General features: G+C 44.5%; 1 protein-coding gene across 1 annotated transcript in view; it reads left to right on the top strand.

Moving 5' to 3' along the window:
- LOC146811137 (uncharacterized) overlaps positions 1 to 15,787 on the top strand; it is a 289,135-nt gene that overhangs the window by 261,735 nt on the left and 11,613 nt on the right. Inside the window, exon 8 of the mRNA XM_085618205.1 lies at positions 12,519 to 12,567. The gene's annotated coding sequence lies outside the window, so the exon portion shown is untranslated. The remainder of the gene's footprint in view (positions 1 to 12,518; positions 12,568 to 15,787) is intronic.

The following is a 15,787-nucleotide window of genomic DNA, read 5'->3' as shown; positions in this document are numbered from 1 at the left end:
TGGAACAGACAAGCCAGGAGGGAGGGAGTAGGGCTGGGGGCAAGGGGGCAGGGCAGGAGCAGCAAGATAGCCATGGAGGTCAGGCAGGATGGGCACTAGAAGCAAGACACACCATGAAGAGCAACAGTGAGACTGTGATGGCATACACACAGACCATGGAGGGAAGGTGGTAGGGGGTCAGGGGCAGCTAACTGACCACACAGGGAAGGTGGGAGGGGCCATGGCAGCACAGAAGACCATGCATGGCAAGTGGGAGGGTTAGTGGCAGCACAATGGCTATGATGGGCAAGAAGGAGGGTGGAGGGGCATGCACAAAGGACGATGGAGGATAGAAGGGAGGGTCAGGACCTGTGCACAGACAAGAAAGTTCAGGGGAAGGGACCTCACAACAGACCACATGGGGCAGGCAGGAGGAGCAGTTGCAGCACAACAGACCAGGGAGGGCAGAAGGGTGTGGCAGTACAATGGACCATGTAGGACAGGAGGAAGAGGATAGGAGCATGGCATGTGGACAGGCAGGGTGGAGGTGGCAGGGACAGGTTACAGTCATCTGATAATGCTAGGCAGGTGGGAGGGGAGTGGCAGCTCAACAGAACACTCAGAGTAGATAGGAGTGGCAGGTCCATGGGACATGGTGGGCAAAAAGGATGGAGCAGGGGCATGCACAAAGACATCGGAGGGCAGGGGGAAGGAGAATAGGGGCAGCAAGCTAAGCACAGAGTTTAAGCAGGAGGTCAATGATGGGGCATAGAATTGGGCAATGGAGGGCAGGAGGAGTGGACTGGTACATCATACTAAATTGAGGGCAGTGGCAGCACATCAGACCATGCATGGCAGGAGGGAGGAGGCTAGTCCATGGATTCACACAACAGAGGATAGGGAGGAAGGGGATGGGGCAGCAAGCTAACTGTTCAGAGAAGGCGGGTATTAGGAACTTTATTGTTTTTAAAACATTGTGTCTGTGCGAACTACTTAAAATATGAACAAGTATGCAGCATATTCTCACTTTTATTCAGGAAGAAGAGGACGTTTGTGACTGTGACTCCGGGCTCACTTGGCAGAAACACCCCCTGACCCTCCACCCCCTATCGCAAAATGTAATGCCCGTGAAAAGGGTAGGTGAACACAGTGTTATATAGAACATAGTCCTGAGAGCACGATTGAAAATGAAAACTAGATATAGTGTATGGTATAAACTATGCACCAAAAAGTGTGATATAAGATGAACCGGGCGTGAAATATAATATGCAATACATTGTGCGCAATGACAGATTCATTGGAGAGCGCGAGATAGCACAGGCACTAGCGCGTGCTATGCGATATGCGCCTTGGAGTGTAATATGCACAGGGCAGTGTTGTGTAACCTAACTAGTCTCTAAAGTTGTAATATAAAATATGTGCTGGGGAGTGTAACGTTGCATATGCACTGTGACAAAGATATGGATTCCAGATTGTAATATGTATGGCATAGCACTGTGCGTTATAACATAGGCATCGAGAAAGGCACGTTAGATGGGGCAATATAACCCGTGCGAAGACAAGTGTGGCATGACATATTCACGGGGTGGTGTTACAGTGCACATGGGCTAGAGAGTGTCATAGCATATGCACTAGCTAGTGGAATACAACACAGAGGTGTGTGGCACTCGGCAGGCAATGGTGGGTGTAACACAGCATTGGGCTCTGTCAGGAGCACGCTGTGACTCTCAAGTGATGTTCGTCCCCTTTCCAGAGAGTAAAATAAAAAGTATTACACATCCGGCAGTGGATGTGTGTTTTATTAACCGTGAGGGGGGTTTCTTGCATAGTTTTGGTCGAATTTTTGTCGAATCCCCTTTGAATGGCTTGCTGTGCATGTGTATTAAATGTGCCCATCATTAGTTACCCATGTTTGTATAAATAAACGACAAGGGTGTCTACCAGGATTAGGCACGGTAGGGCATCAGACATGTCAGAGCTTCACTAGTGGTGTAAATACATTCCACGTGGATTCATTGCATGCATAGTCGCCTTTTAATGAATATCACGCAAATCGTCATGGTGATAGGTACGTACGGTTTGTCCAGCATGTCCTAGGTGTGTCTATGAATATATATTTTTTAAAAATAATAAAAAACAGTGGCCGGCCCTGGGGATTGGGGTCAAAAAAATATAATTAGGAGACTGGCCCTGGGGGATGGGGTCATCAGGGCAAACCAAACCAAACAGCCCCCCTTCTTAAAAAACTAAAATAAATAAAAGACTGGCATCGTGCCGGAGGCCATGCCCCCTCCGTGCAGCACTCTGCAAACGCGCCCCCAACAGGCATCTCCAGTATGCGCCAGGGAGCTGCGCTGCAGCCAGGTGTTCTGAGGCCAAGCCCCTTTTTACACCTCTCTGCAACGCAGCTCTGTGGCGCTTACTGGAGGTACCTAGTGGTCTAGTTTGACCCTAGGGACCCTTAGGATTCAAGGGGACTTAATCTCTCAACTTAGAACAGCCACAGGGCGCGTTTACACAGTGGTGAAGGGAGGGGACGGGGCCTGAGGTGACGTGTGCAAACACGCACTATGGCACGTTTTAAATTGGGGATATAATTTCCCTTCAATACTGTGGGCCCCTGGGGGCTAACTAGCCCACCAAGTGCTTCCAGTAAGCGCCACTGAGCTGCATTGCAGAGAGGTGGTCCAGGCCGTGCCACTTTTTACACCTCTCTGCAACGCAGCTCTGTGGCACTTACTGGAGGTACCTAGTGGGCTAGCTGGACCCTAGGGACCCTCAGGATTCAAATGAACTTAATCTCCCAACTAAAAATGGAAACAGGGCGTGTTTACACAGTGGTGAATGGAGGGGACGGGGCCTGAGTTAACGTGTGCAAAAACGCCCTGTGGCCTGTTTTAAGAGGTAGTTTTAATCCCCATGCCCTATTATATACTAGGGGCTTACAGAGGAGGTCATGCTAATCACAGGGGGACCCCAACGCATAATGTTCCCTAGTGTATGTAGGTGTTTTCACTGTATTCTAAGTGTCTTTTAACATAGCACTGGCTCTAGGACTGGTTAGTCAGACTCAGTTACCACCAGTATCCGTCTGAAAAAGTTGAGGGTACAGGATGATTTTGCAACAAGGCTTCTTTCTGCTCTTCTTTTTGTTCTTTCTGCACGTTATCCTTCTTCCTGCACTTATCTTCGTATTTGAGGACTTCTGTTGCTTCTTTCTGCACTTCTTTTGTTTCTTTCTGTGCATTTTTTCTTCTTTCTTCACATGTCCTATCTCTGTAGGCATAGTTAGAAATTAGCATTTAAAAAACCTTTGAAATTCACAGAAAAAAACATAGGTTTCAGGCACGTTATAGTTAGGAATTAGCATTTAAAAAACCTCAGAAATTCACTGAAAAAACCATAGGTTTCAGGGGTGTTATAGTTAGCTGGACTTTTCACTTGTACAAAACCATTGAAATTCCCCCGTTATAGTTAGTTCAGCTAACTATAACTCGCGCGCCCGCAATGCACTGCTGATGACGTCACATATTACATCACTCATGACATGGTCAGTGACATCACTCATGACATCACTGATGACATCTCAAATGACATCACTGATGACATCACTGATGACATCATCCTTGTGATAGAGTGGCAGACCTCCTCTCACCCTAATATAACCTTTGATACACACATTCAAAAATAGAGACTAAAATTTTCAAAACAATGGACCTACCAATACCAGTTACAACAACCTCTTCAGTAATTCTAAGATCCACATACACATCCACTCATTCACCAACAGTCCTATACAGTCACTCATACATGTACTCACTCATCATATGTACTCATACACCTATACATCCTGTTACACAATGCCACTCATCCATAGAGTTACTCACACACATAGTCACTCATGCTAATAAAGAATCAAACATACATTTACTTGCATATACAGTTATACACACACCACCATACTTACTTCTACGGAAACTTACACATACTTAGTCTTTTAAACAATCACTTATAGAAACACATACTTATTCATACAGGAACTCTTTCAATCTCTCACTCTCACATATACTCACATATATACACCAATAGTCACATATACTAGTTTAAAACATATGTAGTTACTCATAAAGACACTATTGAGACAGTCATTCACTCACTAACACACCCATACACACACTCATCCACCCATACAGTCCTGCACACATGCTGTGTTCAACCCATACAAACAGTGAGTCACTCATTCATGCACCTATGCACTACGTAATACCCCCCACCGAACCATGCAGACACTCAGACTGATACTCAAAAAACCAACTAATAACCTATATAGACACCCATGTAGCTACTCACCAACCCATGCAGCCACTTATACACAAAGTGAGAGACTGATACAGATATTTACATATTTAAACATTACTCACTAAGCCATGTATTCACTATGATACACTTAATCAGTCAGTTACACAATCAATTTTTCAAAAACAAATCATCCATTTAGACACTTATATACCCATTTATTCTTCCATCGACCTTGAGATATACATATATAAAACATATTTAATTTTCAGAAAAACACACATTCACTGGATGATGTCATCAGTGATGTCATCAGTGATGTCATTTGAGATGTCATCAGTGATGTCATGAGTGATGTCACTGACCATGTCATGAGTGATGTAATATGTGACGTCATCAGCAGTGCATTGCGGGCGCGCGAGTTATAGTTAGCTGAACTAACTATAACGGGGGAATTTCAATGGTTTTGTACAAGTGAAAAGTCCAGCTAACTATAACACCCCTGAAACCTATGGTTTTTTCAGTGAATTTCTGAGGTTTTTTAAATGCTAATTCCTAACTATAACGTGCCTGAAACCTATGGTTTTTTCTGTGAATATATATATATATATATATATATATATATATATATATATATATATATATATATATATATGCAAAAAAGAAGCAGTGAACTTTAAGTACTTCCCAAGATTATGTGGAGAGCACCAAAACTTTTAACCTACCCAGAGTTCTCTGCTTCTTTGTTTGCAGAAATTATTGGATTTACTGGCACTTACAGAAGGTTCCAATCAGAGAGAAAAGCATAAAAAAGAAAAGGTAAAAGAGAAAAACACAATCACAGAGAAAAGCATAAATGAGAAAAGCATAATCAAGGAGAAAAGGACAAAAGAGAAAGGCTCAATCAAAGAGAAAAGCACAATCAAAAGGCATCAAGAGAAGGAGAAGAAAACAGGAAACAGGGGGTCAGCAGAGAAGGCAACAAGAGTACAGAAGACAGCAAGTCAGGCAAGGGCAGGAAAGCGGCCTCTCTGATTGTGCCTTTCTCTTGATTCTGGCAACATTTTTGTGAGATTCCGAGTGCTCCCCCTACATGTTTTTTCCACCTCCTGCAAAGCTCCTCTCCTTATCAGTGCCACCTGTTCTACTGCCTCTGGCCAAGCCTGGCACACTGCCTCCCAGCACCCTTCCCACCTAACATGACCTACTCAATGGAGGTTGCAGCATGGCCACTCACATTGGGCATGCTGCTAGCCAAAGGCAAGCATGTCTGAATCCATATGCTCTTGAACGGCTCCCAGCACCTTGCCCTCTGGCTCCCGGCCCACCCGCAGGAACAATGCTGACGTCCTCTGCGGACTGAACATCAGGCGCCATGCTGCACCGCACTCTACAGTGGGACAGTTTTCATGTGGTAACTGCACCTTCTTCTGCGCCAGCACGACCACTGTCAAGTCGCAGAGCACCACACTGACCTCTTGCCATGCTACACCACAACAGAAGCACTCTGGTGACTCCACTGTCTACTCCTCAACATGTGCTCTATTTGCAAGCACTCCACCGAGTTATGGGACCTCATTGCCACCCTAAAACCTGACATCGTTTTTGTCACTGAGACATGGCTCAACCCTTCCTCCTTGCCTGACATCATCTTGGTCATTCCTGACAGACATAAAATCATTCTTTTGGACCACACCAACAAGCCAGGAGGAGGATTAGCCCTCACTAACAAAGTGACCATACAATGCACCACCGCCACTGACAGTACCACCACCCCCAACTTCAAGATCCACACAGATGACAATACAACCATTAGAGGAACCATCGCCTACTGACCCCCAGGCCCATGCACCAGCTTCTGCAACACCAATGCAGACCACATTGTGATCCTCAATCTGGACTACAAGGACTACATGTTACTCTGCGACCTCAACGTCCACCTTGATGACCCCAACAACAACAACACCGCCCACCTCCTTAGTAGTATGAGTAGCCTGAGATTGACCCAAATCGTGACTGTGTCCAGAGGCACACCACAGGGCATACACTGACAACCATTTTCACCTCCAGCACCTGCGTCACATGCAGACACGTTATAGAACTCCCATGGACTAATCACTCCATCATCCCCTTCAGCAGCTCTAATCTCTACTCCACCCCCCCAAAGAAAGCAAGCACCCCCAGCACAGCTGAATCAACATTTCAGAGACCTGCTGGATGGACGCCCTCAAACCTCCAACCCAGCCAGCATCCCCAACCTGGAACAGGAAATTAAGAGCTTCTACACCTGGATCACCAATTGCACCGAAAGGATTGCCAACATCAAGAGCAACAAAAACAGAAGACTCTCCAAAAAGTCCAGCTAGCACACCCAAGATCTCAGAACAGCTACACTTGACAGCAAACAGATGGAGAGGAGTTGGTACACCAAGAAGGACCCCCCTGACAGGGCAGCCTTCAGTACCTCCCATAATCTCTACCATCACCTCCTCAATGAAGACAGCCCTAGCCAAACGCAATGAAACAAGCCCCAACAACAGCAAGGAATGAATCATTAAGGAGTTCCCTAACTCGACTTCCAGCAAAAACAAAATTTCACCCTCACAAGAGCTCTGCAACAGCCTTGCCAACTTCTTCCATGACAAGATAACAACCATGTACAGAAACTTTGAACACTAATCTACACCCATGTACTTCCTCAACCGATGTACCCTCACCACAACTGACACACCCTCACCACAACCGACACAAGCCACAGACTGCCCACCTGGAACCAGCTGTCCACCCAGGACCTTACCTCCATCACAAAATCCATCCACTCGGGAGCTCCTACTGACTCATTCCCAAACCATATCTTTAACTTTGGAAACCAAAGAATTGTCCAGGAACTCAGCACCCTGCTTAACACCTCAATCAATACCGCAAGATTTCCCGACTCCTGGAAGCATGCCAAAGTCAGATCACTACTCAAAAAACTCCCTGCTAATCCCAGCAAACTTAAAAAATACTGGCCTATCTCCTTGCTCCCATACCCATACTGGAAATACTATTAACAGGCAACTTACAATGCACCTGGAGCAGAACGAGCTACTCAAAGCCTCCCAATTCAGTTTCCGCAGTGATCACAACACCAAGACTGCCCTGATTGCATCTAAACCCTACTCAACCAAGCATAAACAACAGCCTTGATCATCATCATCCTCTCGGCAACCTTCAACACTATACATCACCACACTCTGATTGAAAGACTGCACCACATTGGCATCAAAGGGCTCGTGCTCATATGGATCACCTCCCTCCTCACCGGAAGGACACAGAGCATCCGCTTACCACCTTTCACCTCCAAAATCAAGAATATTGTCTGCAGTGTCCAGGAGGGCTCATCCCTCAGCCCTACTCTCTTCAATGCATACATAAACCCCCACTAGCCAACATCATCAGACCTCACAGTCTCAGCATAATATTCTGCACAGACAACACCAAACTCATAAACTCCATCACCAATGACCCTACCACCACCAGGACCACCTTCCATACATGTATGACACGCACCACCTAGTACATGAAGAACTGCCTGAAGCTGAACACAAACATGACAAAAGTACTGATCCTTGTCAACAACAGCAACCCCTGGAACTACTCCTCGTGGCCCCAAGAACTGGGGGACACACCCATACCTGCCGACAATGCCATAAACCTTGCATTCATCATTGATAAAAAGCTCACTATGAAGTCATAAATTAATGTAGTCACCTCCACCTGCTTCCTCACCCTATGCATATTACGAGAGATCTTCAAATGGCTACCTCTACACGTGAGATCCACTGTGTCACAGGCCCTCACCACCAGCTTACTAGACTGTGGCAATGTTCTCTATGTTGGAAAGGCCACACATCTCCTACAGAGACTTTAAACCATACAGAATGTCAGTCCAGACTCGTTCTTGAACTCCCCTGATGAACCCACTTCACACCCAACCTCGGGCAACTCCACTGGCTTTCCTCACAAAAGAGATGCCAATTCAGGCATGCTGACCCACACACACAAGGCTCTAGACAACCAAGGACCTGTCTACATTAACCACCACCTGAACTTCCACCAACGGTCCAGAAGATTTATCTACACCTCCCTGTAACTTGCCCACATGCTTTGCATTGACTGAAGCAGAAGTGTATGTTACTCCTTCTCCTACATCGCAGCAAAGTACAGGAACAGCCTAGTCATGCAGCTGCGGCCCATAACCTCTCTTCTGAAGAGCCCTCAAGACCTGGCTCTTCAAAGAGCCTTCAGGAGTTCCAGGCGTCTGTATACTCTGTTGGGTGATTAGCAGCGCTATATATATCCTGATTGATTGATTGGTCCTGCTATACTTGAAGCCCTTCTGAGATGAATCTGTTTATCACTGGATGATCAGAAAACATAAAGGGTCCGACGTACAACCCTTATAATTTGCGAGTCTCAAATTGCATTGTTTTGCAACATGCAATATGCAAATCACAAAATGTATTTTACAACAGTGTCTCAGACACTGTTTGTGATTCCTAATGGGGTGGCAAATTGCATGCCTCATTAATATTCATGAACCAGGTGCAATTTGCAACACAATTGGGAATGGCTAGCACTCCCAAGGATGGTGGCTTGCTGGGGTCAGCAGACCACCACGTCTGGGACTTCTTTTTAAATAAAGCAGTTTTAAAAAAAAAAATTCAGCCTGTTTTCCTTAAAGGAAAAGGGATGCATTTCAAAAAGAAAAATGAAAAAAGTTTCTGTTTCATTTTTTAAGGGTTGTCAGTGATCCATGGGACCACTGCCTGCTCTTAAAAAATATTTTTGCATCCATTCATAAAGAGGAAGGGGTCCCCTGGGGACCCCTTCTCATTTGTGAGTGGCTTTCCACCTACTTGAAATCTGTGGTGAACTGCGAATGTGTTTTGAGACTGCAATTACGGTCGCAAAACAATCGTACATTTAAGTGTGAGTCACTATTAGGAAGGGCGGCCTTGGTGCACCCCTTCCTAATAGTGAGTCGCAAACCATATTTTCCGATTCAGTAATAGATTACTGACTCACAAAATAGGGTTTTTACAAGGGGCAGACCCCTTTTGCAGTGACAAACGGGCCGATTTCCCATTTGCCATCACACAAAAAGGTTGTGCATCTGGCCCCAAGTAGCATGTCCATACGACTGGCCTAAACGTCACCCAAAATTGGAGTTGACCACATCCAAGCGTGTCTGCTAATGACCACACTAGTTTCAATAGCACTACCAGAAGAGTCAGTTTGGTTCATTCCGAGGTGGATGGTGAGCTAAGCCACATCACAGCCATTCTCCATGGACCGGGAAAGGCTGGCTGAGCCTCTTTTGGGACCATGGACAATAGTTGGACTATGGAGTCCCATAATGTGTGGGAGTGAGCAGCCAGAGAGGCAACTAGGGTTCCCTGAACGAAGGCCAAAATTGTGAAGTATAATGCCCTTTTCCGAAAGGATTCTCTTAGATTCCCTGTCTGGTGGAAAAGAGGGAAAAGAGTTTGGGTGCATTCTACTGGCCAAGATCTGCACCCCAAGGTTTTCAGTGTTGGGGTACTGGGTGAGAAAGGCAGTGTCGCCTGGAGCAGGGTGATTGCATCTGACAATCTGTAAATACACTTTGGACATGAGCACAGCTTGACCAAGGAGGCTATAAGCATAGCTTCAAGGACCTCATTAAATGGTAGAAGAGGCTTGAAAAGCACCTGGCAGGTTGCAACACCACTGTCAGGACTTTAGTTTTGACCTCCTGAGTGGGAAGGGGATGATCAAGGACCTCCACCTCCCTTCACATAACCCCAGTGGAGGAGACACTGCCTTCTATGGCAGGTCCAGGTGGAGAAACTAGACCAGTGTTTGTGGAAGTATCAAGACTGCTGGCATCTTGGATATCTTCATACCAGTTGTCCTCTGAGGACAGATGGGCAATCTTGTGCCAAATTTCATAGCCCCTATTGCCTGAATCAGTGCCAAAAAGTTCCTGAAGGCCCTGCGGAAGATAGAGACACTGTGTCTGAATCAGAAGGATGGTAGAAGGCTTGTGGGTTTAGAGTGCGCATAGCTTCGGTCAAAGTCAGAATGGCACAATCTCAGCATCAGACAGAAGTATGCTTCCGGATTCGACAGCATCAGCATCAGTGGATCACGTTCCAATGTGGCCCATGATGCCAGGAGGGAACTGGTACCGAATCTGGTCTAGAACCATGAGCTGATCCAGAGGGTCCGACTGGCACTGACTCAGTTGGGAGGCCTCTTGCTCCTTGTGGCCAATAAGGCAAAGCATGGACCTGCTAAATTCCTTAATTTGCTGCGGGATCACTGATGGACACAGACATTTTTGGTTGCCGTGGTACCAAGCTCAGAATCATCTCTGAAGCAGACTGAATTTGAGAGGACTACCTGGAGCCATATTGACATCCTTGTGCCTTCTGAGGAGATTGAAAATGACAGGTATGCTTGGTGTTCTTGGGCTTCTTTTTTATATCCCTGGGGACCTGGAGCATGATCAAGACTGATCAGAGTGTAACCTTGACAGTGATATCGGAACCTACTTTTGGACCTCGACTGAGCCTCTCGTGTAATCTTGCATTGCTTTGCCACAAAGAGCTTAGTTTTTCTATCCCTATGGCCCTGAAGTGCATCAAGGCGCAAGTACTGCAGGCTTGGCGTCATGATCTGACCCCAGGCACCACAGGCAAACCCCATGTGGGTCCATCACAGACATTTGTTTGTAACATTTCACACAGGGTTTAAACCCTCTAGATTTGAGAAGTGACATAAAACACTTGTACAATGTTTTTTTCTGAAAATTTAGAACAAAATGTGGTCTTGAAGTGATGAGGGGTAGCACCGGATCTGTGTCAGTTGGAGCAAAAAGAACAGAACTGATGCTAACATTCATGGGTGGCACCTATTTAGGCCCTCACAGGTCATATCTGGTACAGAGCATTGTCAGGTTTGAGCCTTCAATGCCACCTACAAGCACACAGGGGTTCTGTTGAAGATGTTCCAGTGCCAGTCAGACGCCTGGGAAAGTATTCAGAAGATGAGGTCTCAAAAGGTGAAGATTCTGTGGTTAGAAGTCTCTGTGTTGCACAGCATTAGCAAAGCCAATAGGTATACAATAACAGCCAAAAGGTCAGACATGCTGACTCTGCCAATACTTATTCAGATCTAGTGTTGAATCATTTTCCAAGATAAAGGGTTTATGTGTAAAGTTTTTGAAATCTAATTAAAGGGACATTATATTAAATCACATTAATGGTGCTGGATGAAGTATAATTTACTTCCTTTTCTCACCTCCCCTTAAAGCTCAAATTCCCTCATCCTCCATCTGCACTACTTTTCCTTTCTAATATTCTCTGTCACTCCTTACGATGATGCCTATCTTTTTGTCTCCCCCTTATCTCTATCTTTCCCTCTGTCTGACTCTCTTTCATACACTGACTCACCCTCCCTGACTTTATCTCTTAGCTTCTCCTGATCTTATGTTAAATTATTGTTTTTCATTGTTGAACTTTGTTTATTTATACACGATCTATTCATGCACATATATCTCCTCAAAATTATCATGTAAGTTCAATCCACAATGTGTGAATACAATGGGCCTGAAAACAATTATTTGCTAATTGCAAGCTCACTAATTTGAGTCGGCAATGTGAGCAAATGAGGAAGTGTTCAATTTGCACCTGATTAAAATGTGCTTAAATAGTAATGGCATATCTCCTGCCTACTTACACATGACTCTGTCTATTATGGGCTTCACAAATGCCATTTGGTGCAATTTGCCCTTGCACATTTGCTTCAACTTTTCCTTGTCTTCCATCTTGGGGTAAAGTGTAGCCATATTGTAATCATAATTTGGATACAAATGGAAGTTTGCACCCAAAACAGGAAAACAAACCCCATTGTAATTGTAGCCATTGTGTAAAGTTAGGTTAAAGAGGGCTTTGCGGAGCCATTCTAATGTGAGATGTATGTTGGCTCACCTCTCTATTCTGTGCACTTAAAGCTCCATCATACAGTTATAATATCGTGTGTGGTGTGGGGGGCAATTTTAAGCCTGAGACATGTTTCAAGGTCTACTTACGTTGGTGGCACAATCAATGCTGCAAGGCCATTAGTACCACTTTACTAGGGAAAGCATGCATTTTGAAGTGAACCTCAGTTCTAATAGTTTCTGTAAACACTGTTCTTCTTTATCTCCATTTTAGCCTGAATGTCTCAAAGGATAGTGTGGTCACTGCAATTCAACAATTAAAGGTAAAATCAAGTTCTGGTTTTACATCTGTGTACTTCTAAGCTTTTGTACCTTGAATACCTAGCTCAAATCCGCAGCAACACAATAAGGAACTACTACCTGCTTGTAATCCTCAAAGGAAATTCATAGTTAGAATCATGGTTAAATCTTTTTACAGTATAAAGCCACAGATCAATAAGCCATCTGTCAATAATGCCTGCCTGTGAAGATCGTATAGTTCAAATACAGAACGTGGGTGTATTGGCTGCACTAGAGGGGGGCAGATTGGTGAGTGCCCTAGTTCTATTTGTTCTGCCCCCTGTGCCTCACTATGACAACTGCTAAAGTTACAAGGAGATGAAACTAAACAGACACTGAATGTTGCCACACACATACATTTGCCCAAACACTTTTAACTGTAAAGCATTAATACTTTGCATGTATATGCGTGTGTGTGTGTGCGTGTATGGCGCTATCATACTATATATGCGTATATATATTTAACTATATATCTTTACATATATAACTGTCATATATGTGTATATTTATATATATATATATACACATACAAAGTGAGATGTAGATACTAAATTATATATATGTCCACTTAATATTTGCTGCATCCACATGGGGGTGTCACATTAAATCAGGAGTGGACCCGCTTATTCATTCCAATATGGTGGCTTCGACAAGAAGCAAAACCCTCGAACTCAGAAACACACAATCTCAGGGCAATGCACACAGTACTTTATTGGGATGACCAACACCAATTTATGCAACCCATTTCGGCCTGCTGGCCTTGCTCACACTAGCATTTTACTGGCCAGGTGGAGATCTCTGTGCCTTCTAAGGAATCACCACCACAGTGGATCCTCTAAAGACACTCAAAGTTTGGTGAGTAGCCCTTGTGTTTCTAGTGGCCAACCACCAGACTTTTTTGGTTGTTCAAAAACTAGTTCCTAAATCAAGAGAGGGGCACAGTTGTCATGAACATGGCCATCCCCCATCTCTAAATTGAACTGGTGAGTCATCAATTTGGTGGACAGGGTTCTGCTCCTCCTTTGCTGAAGAGTACCTTGTACTGATTAAGCTTGATTGCTTTGGCAACAATTTCAAGTGAGAAAATCTGAGGGGTGCTATGCTTAGTCAATACCTCAGAGAAGATTGAAGCTCCAAAGGTGCCATATAAGATGGTACAAAAAACATCTGGAGCATTTGCATCCATGGGGTGGTCACTGCTGGGTTGCAGTGAGTGTTTATAGATCACATTCTTTCAAAAATGAAGCTGAATGCCTAATTTACACAGGTAAATGCAAGCTCTTCCCAAACCTAATCTCTTTTTTAGCCAAGGATAACTATCCGATTGGAATGAACTTTATTTAGTACAGCACTGCTCACACTTAAGAGCAAAGATTAAGAAAGCGATTTAGTAGTGAAAGAGTGGCAGGCGCATTCCTGCACTGCCTGGCTATTGTCAAGTCTGCCTCAGGTGGAATAAAAAACAATAAGACCTGAGTGATTGAGACCAATGGACTTTGTTCTCTTGATTGTAAATACTGTCTATAAGGGGCCCAAATTCCTTGTGGTTTTCATGTGGAAGTTGGAAGCAAATTGTAAGTAACAAATAAATATGACAGAAAATAAGGTACCTCATTCAACCTACTGTTATTAAGAGCAGGCCTCTAGTCCAGCACATGGCCTTCCTACATTTGGCTTGTTGGATAGATAAGGCAGAATAGCCTTTCATAGGAAGTGGGATAATGTTGCTGTACTCAAAGTGCCCCTAAGGGTGAGAGGTCTACCATGTGTTGTGCCATCATATGCCTTATTATGTGAACATCTAGTACATGTAGCATCAGCTACCAATCGAATAACTGTCATTTCCCACTGGAATATAATACAAACTTTAGAATGAATTTACATTGTAGATGCCTGTGACTGCTGTTCAAAGAGAGTTTATTATTTGCTTGTAACAAAACGTGAATTGATAATTTTTCAATTGCTGGTCTTTTGAGTTGACTTGAACCTTAGGGTTCTAATTGTGCAGTAGGAAGTGCCTCTCTATATTACGTAATCCACATTTGTAAAGCGCAAACAATCACCCGGAAGGGTCTCTAGGCGCTGGGGGCCGTCGGGAAGATTAAGCAAGCTATTGCTCAGAGTCACATGGTGCTAGGCTAATCTGCCGCCGGCGTTCGAACCGTGATCCCCAGATTCCGGCGTCAGTCGCCCTGGTGACGGCGCCACACCTCTTCCTATTGGTATGCTATGTGCTTTGAACTGTGGCCTTGAATTTTCAATCACCCAAGTAAATGTATAGAGTGGCGTACCAGCCTAACCAGCCGTAGTTTATTCTTTTGCTCTCAGATGACGATAAGCCTTAGGTTGTTTACTGGTGTATGAGGGGGTGAGCCACAGCAACCCACATCTAAACCCCAGCTGGTACCTTCCACCAGTTGTACACCTCATGGATTCCAACCTATCAGGTATCATGAAAGAAATGAGCAACATGGCACTCATCAAAGCATATGCGATGCAACTCCCTTTCCACTGTGGGTATAGCAGACTTCAAGGTATATGAAAGATCAAATATGTAGCTCAACATCAGGAGTAGAAAATCACCCGTTTTCATAATGCAGAATGAGTGTACTCCATTGTTCCCTGGAATGTTCCCCTGCCCATATCAGTTTTATCACTGAAGACCTCAAGTTATTAAAATAACTACGCTTTTCCTTGAAAGGGAGATTGATAAGGAGATAGAAACCCAGAAAGTATCACCACACCATACTAATATTGAAGATACAAGACCAGCAAGGCTGATCCATCGGTCACTTTACTCAGTCAGTTGTAAATTGCTTCGTCAAAGTTATCTCTAAACCCCGCCAATGCATTTTGATGTACTCTGAAACCCAAATAATGGATCAGCTCCTCCATACACGGCAGTGGAATCTCTATTCTGCAGTGAATAGTACTCTGCATAAGTGGAAACATTAGCAACATGTTCCAGTTAATCTTGAGGCTGGACATGCTTTCACAGCTGACAATCAAATGTAGGGTGGAAGAGAGATTAACACCCAGATCAAATGCGTATAACAAAAAATAATCTGCCTAGAGAGACATTTTTATTCACCTTTTGAGAGTTGTGTTCAATGCACACACTAGTGGCTTTGTCGCTAGTGTCAGCCTGATATATTGGGCAAAAATGAAGTGCCCTTTGGGCTGATCTGACAGATCAGCATGCTG

This window comes from Triturus cristatus, chromosome 7 (genome assembly GCF_964204655.1).
Source record: "Triturus cristatus chromosome 7, aTriCri1.1, whole genome shotgun sequence".
Lineage (NCBI taxonomy): Eukaryota > Metazoa > Chordata > Amphibia > Caudata > Salamandridae > Triturus > Triturus cristatus.
This window is presented reverse-complemented; position numbering and strand designations above follow the sequence as displayed.